The sequence below is a fragment of the Hylobates moloch genome, unplaced genomic scaffold (assembly GCF_009828535.3).
Source record: "Hylobates moloch isolate HMO894 unplaced genomic scaffold, HMol_V3 SCAFFOLD_7, whole genome shotgun sequence".
Taxonomy (NCBI): domain Eukaryota; kingdom Metazoa; phylum Chordata; class Mammalia; order Primates; family Hylobatidae; genus Hylobates; species Hylobates moloch.
Window position 1 is genome coordinate 104,600,311 of NW_026652282.1, and position 5,876 is coordinate 104,606,186.

Genomic DNA, 5,876 nt, shown 5'->3' on the forward strand with positions numbered 1-5,876 from the left:
ATAACCACCCAGATCAAGCAAGAAATGGAAAGCTTTCAACACCCCCAGAAAGCTCTCTTGTGCCCCCTCACCATCTATACCTAGGAAGTAGCCACTATTTTAATTTGTATCACCGTAGATTCGTTTCAAAGTGAGCAACTTTTAAAAACTGTAAATTCAGTGCTTAAAAATCTCCTAACGCAAAGATTGAAGTTATTTGTCACTATTGCAAAAACAGGAAAAGTCCAGCACTCAGCAGTGAGGCTTAACAACAATAACTTTCAGTTTTTCAGGTGGCTGACTGGCTAGTTGAAAATTATCCAAACCTGGTGTTCGCAGGCGCCGCCGCGCCGCCGCGCCGCCGTCGCTCTCTAACGCCAGCGCCGCCTCTTGCTCGCCGAGCTCCAGCCGAAGGAGAAGGGGGGTAAGTAAGGAGGTCTCTGTACCATGGCTCGTACAAAGCAGACAAAGCAGACTGCCCGCAAACCGACCGGTGGTAAAGCACCCAGGATGCAACTGGCTACAAAAGCCGCTCGCAAGAGTGCGCCCTCTACTGGAGGGGTGAAGAAACCTCATTGTTACAGGCCTGGTACTGTGGCGCTCCGTGAAATTAGACGTTATCAGAAGTCCACTGAACTTCTGATTAGCAAACTTCCCTTCCAGCGTCTGGTGCAAGAAATTGCTCAGGACTTTAAAACAGATCTGCGCTTCCAGAGCACAGCTATCGGTGCTTTGCAGGAGGCAAGTGAGGCCTATCTGGTTGGCCTTTTTGAAGACACCAACCTGTGTGCTATCCATGCCAAACGTGTAAACAATTATGCCAAAAGACATCCAGCTAGCACGCCGCATACGCGGAGAACGTGCTTAAGAATCCACTATGATGGGAAACATTTCATTCTCAAAAAAAAAAAAAAATCTCTTCTTCCTGTTATTGGTAGTACTGAACGTTAGATATTTTTTTCCATGGGGTCGAAAGGTAACTAAGTATATAATTGCGAGTGGAAAAATAGGGGACAGAAATCAGGTATTGGCAGTTTTTCCATCTTCATTTGTGTGTGAATTTTTAGTATAAATGCGGAGACATAAAGCATTAATGCAAGTTAAAATGTTTTAGTGAAAAAGTTTCAGCGGTTCAACTTTATAATAATTATAAATAAACCTGTTAAATTTTTCTGGACAATGCCAGCATTTGGATTTTTTTAAAACAAGTAAATTTCTTATTGATGACACAAAAAAAAGAAAGAAAAGAAAATTATCCAAACCTCCAACCTTACTTCTCCCTTTAGAGTGTTTAAATCGGTAATCAGTTCCTTTGCTTTTTTTTTTTTTAATCTCTGCCCTTCCTCACCCCTCCATTCTGCCTCTCTGGTCACCACTTCCTACACCAAGTGGAGTTCTGGCTTTTGAGAGTTAATTGTACACATCTCTTCTGAACTCCATATTCAGTGATGTTCAATTGGTAGCTTAACATTGGTAGCCATGATGGAAGTATTTACACAACAGAAAAAACTGCAAATGCTATACCTCTGGGCCCCGCTGCCCCCAGTGATGATTGCTAAATGTTTATCAGGACACCACCCAGGCCACTATAACACACACACACACACACACACACACACACACACACACAAAAAAAATACATTTAAATTATGCCAAATGCCTCAAAGAGCTTTGGGGATTAAAAATGCTATCCAGTCACACAAAACAAAACCAATCACAGATTAGTAGGAGCAAGTTTCAACTCAGCCAGTCTTTTCAGATTCATAACAGCTTGCCACTGGTGGTTTGGTTTTGCATCAATTGTCATTTTGTGAATTGGTTCTACAATATGTAAATGCATAGTAATTTCCTAATTGAGGTAAACTATTGCTAACTTCACCTGAAATATTTGCAATAGACTTAGAGACACAATAATATATTGCAGAAATAGTTGAAAATTCACTGTGTGAAACAGAATTTTAATAACTTGTCTCTGTATTACAATCTCTATCTGTTATTTATGGCTTCAGGCATATAATACTTTGTCTCCGAACCAGACAGTAAGTCCATTGGGATCAAAAATAGTGTCTTCTTCTTACTTTAAATTCTTCACAGTGCCTAGCATAGTGTTAGGTTTCAAGCAGATGGCAGGTAGCAATGTATTAAATTCACTGTTTCCTCTCCTATTTCCTTCTCTATTCCATCCCCCTAATCAGTTACCCTATACTTTCTTAGTTACTCCCTACCATCTCTCTAATCCACCCAGTCACACAAAACAAACCCTACCACAAAAATTAAGAAGAGTATTATAAATATTCTGTATTTCAGAAACAGAGTACATTCATTTGACAAATATTTGAGCATTAACACGAGGGGCATTGTTCTAAATATTGTAGGTACATACAAAGATGATTTAGGCACAAACTTTTACTCGAAGGAGATTCCAGGTGAAAAGAATAGATGATACACTGTCTTAGTTCATTTTCTGTTACTTATAACAGAATATATAAACTGGGTAATTTATAAAGAAAAGGAATCTATTTCTTACAGTTACGGAGGCTGAGAAGTCCAAGGTCAAGGGGATACATCCAGTAGCTTGTGGGGACTCTCTACGGGGTGTCACATGGTAAGGGGGCTGAGTGTACTAGCTTGGGTCTCCCTTTTTAGTTTTATAAAGCCAATGGTCCCACTCCCATGATAACTCATTAATCCATTAACCCATTGATCAATTAATCTATGAACAGATTAATCCATTCATAAGGGTGGAGCCCTCACAACCCTATCACTTCTTAAAAGTCCCACTTCTTAATACTACCACATTGGGGATTGAATTTCACCATGAGTTTTGGAAGAGACAAACATTCAATCCATAGCAGACACATATATAAGAAACTCTGATACAAGTAGGAAAATAATCCAGATAAAATGCCACGGGAGTGTAAAGGAGGGAGAAACTATTTTCCACTAGGATAGTTTTTGGGCATGCCGAGTTGGAAGTAGAGGTAGAGGAGTAAATAACCAAAGCAGGAAAGCACAAGAGCACACACCAGAAACAGCGATTTGTCTGGAGTGTAGGATGTGGAAGGAGGAACAGCTTAAAATGAAGTTGGAAAGTGGAGGTCAGATTATATAGAATTATCAATATTTTACTAAAGAGTTTGAGCTTTACCTTTGGTCTTTGTGTTACTCAAAGTGCGCCAGATTATGTTGCAGTAAAATCCACAAAACCAATGACTTAAAACAACAATATTTATTTCTTACTCATGCTGCATGTACATCATGAGTACTCTGGAGGCCCCTCTCCCTTGGATCCAGGCCAACAGAGCAGCCACCACCTGGAGCCAGAGGGACAAAGAATGGGGCAAATTGTACACGTGCTCTTAAAGCTTCTGCCCCAAGATATCACACATCACTTCTGCCCACATTTCATTCACTACAACAAGTCACATTGTTACTAAAATATCAAAGGTTTGGTCTAGGTCCCATTGCCCATAGCACGGAAAACCAATCACTGAGACAAGTATTGCCAAGAAAGAAGGCTTTATTCAGGTGCTGCACCTGAGAAGATGGAAGATCAGTGTCAAATCCATTTCCCTGACCAACTAAAACTAGGGGTTTATATAGCAGGAAAGAAATATAACCATGTGTGGGAAAACAGGAATTAGAGAGGGGATAAAGAAGAGGAGTTGGTCAACAAGAAGCAGGTGGTCGGTTAGGCAACAATGATGGGTGAGGGATCTGGCATCTTATTGTCCGGATGTGGTGATCTGGTAAATTTCAGTTTCTTGATACCATCTGAGGGGCCTGATGGTTGGTTTCCTGAGAAAGGAACTCAGATAAAACAAATGTAATTTTCTCAAGTTTTAAGACTGGGAGGGTTAATTTCTACATGTATTCAAAAGAAACCATAAACATCAGTTCTAAGGGACAATTGTGCCAGTTTCAACATGACCACACCTAACTTCAAGGGAGTGGGGAACTGCAATCTTACCATGTGCCTAGCAGAGTGGAGAGCAAGCCAGACATATTTAATAGCACTAATGACTACCAGAGTCTTTAAGAAGGGGTTGGATATGGTCATATATAGATTTCAGAAAGATCACTTTAGCAGTGTATATTGGAAGGACATGAGGGATGCTAACCTGGAGGAAGAAAACCTAGTCAGGAGGCTGGTGTAGTATTCCAGGGGCAAGATGATGGTGGTCTCCTCTAGAGCAAGGTGGAGGAATTAAAGAAAAAGGAACAGATGCATGAGACATTTAATGAGATACTAAGGAGAATCAACAGGACTAAGCCAACAGCCATGAAAGTAGGAATAGGGGTAAATAGAACTGCTGCTGTTAGAAATGTCTGTTGGGCAGAGATTGTGGTGGTGCCCAGGGCTGTTGAGATATGACTGGTGGTGGAGCAAGGCTGGCAAGTATGGTTGATGGTTTTTCACTATTGGTGGTGAGCTGTGAATAGTGGCTGGTGGGTGTGGGTGGTAAAATTCAGTATAAGTGAAGCATATATAAGGTGGGGAGTAGTAGGAATTTAGAATGGATGGGAAGGTAGCCAAGAGCCAAATAGGAAAGTGACTACCATGGTACGTGGTTTGGATTTTATCATAAAGACAAAAGAACCACCTAATTATTTTAAACATATCATCCTGATGATGCTTCAAGTACATGGCAGTTATAAAATGAGAAAATCATGTGGTAGAGTAAGGCCAAGGATAGCTGGCCAACCAGTATATGCATGAATCTCACAGAGTTCAAGAGCAGAGGGGTGGGCTGTGTAATGTAGACTGCATTGTCATAATTCATATCTATCTGACATTTGACAACTGTCTAAGCAAAGGTGAATTGGAATGCTTCTTGTTTTCTCAAACAGGATTTTAATTTTCCATTTTTATTGTATACTCATTTTTCCAATTCATTTCCACTTTTGAGCATGCCCACAGGGACACCAAGTTTAGAGCAGGCTCTACTTGCCAGAAACTTCCTTCATGTATTAACTTCAAAATCTGGCCTTAGTGAAAAAACTGAGTTCAGAGAAATGACGAACGATTTGGTGACTGCTATGAAAGAAGTCTGAGAAGTTAGCACATGTTTGGCAGAATGGACTGAAACTCTGCAGAGTGAAAATCTCAGACCTGAAGTTGTCCTCATGAGGAATTTAAATGCTACCATCATCTCCAATATTTATGTTAATGCAGGCTTCATTGCACTTGAAAGTTCAGAAATTTGAGCACCAAAATGCAAAGATACCATAGACATGAAATAAAAATAGTCACAAGGATATTTATATCTAATAAAGTTCAACAACCAAGTTATAGACACATGGCAATCCACATATTGTAGAAATTGAAGCAAAATGAAACAGGTAAGAAGTTGCTAACTCACTACATTAACAATTTTAGAGCCCTTTATAGAAAAAAAATACTTAAAATCTACTACTGAAAGCTAAATATTGGAAAATAAATCAGAAGATATTCTATGTGGAGTTCTTAATGTAGTCTAAGAGGATGGGGAAGAAAAAGAAAGAAAAACATTCCAGTTAGTAAAGAACTATTGAACATAGGCAAGGTAGATACAGAGAAAAGGGAACAGACGCACGAGACGTTTAAAGTGACCCACAAACACAGCACTACCACTTTGTGAGTGCTTGATGTGGGCCAGGCACCATATCATGTAATTTGCATACATTATTTCATTAATCCTTTCAGCTTCATTTGAAGTAGGTACTTACATCAGATATTGTCTGTGGGTACTTGAGTCCACACCTGACTTTCTATCTGTAATCTTCCCTGTATTGCCCAGGTTGGGAGCCAGAAAACCTACATTTCCAAGACTCTCTTGCCAGCTAGATTTTGGCTAGCTTTTGCCAGTGGAAGGCTCTCTCACGAGGTAACTAAGTAGGAGAGGAGAGAGAAACCA

The 5,876-nt window shown here is 40.0% G+C and overlaps 1 pseudogene; it reads left to right on the forward strand.

The window, feature by feature from the left end:
• The first annotated feature begins 426 nt into the window (after positions 1 to 426).
• Positions 427 to 847, forward strand: LOC116812015 (histone H3.3A-like; annotated as a pseudogene).
• The last annotated feature ends 5,029 nt before the right edge of the window (positions 848 to 5,876 follow it).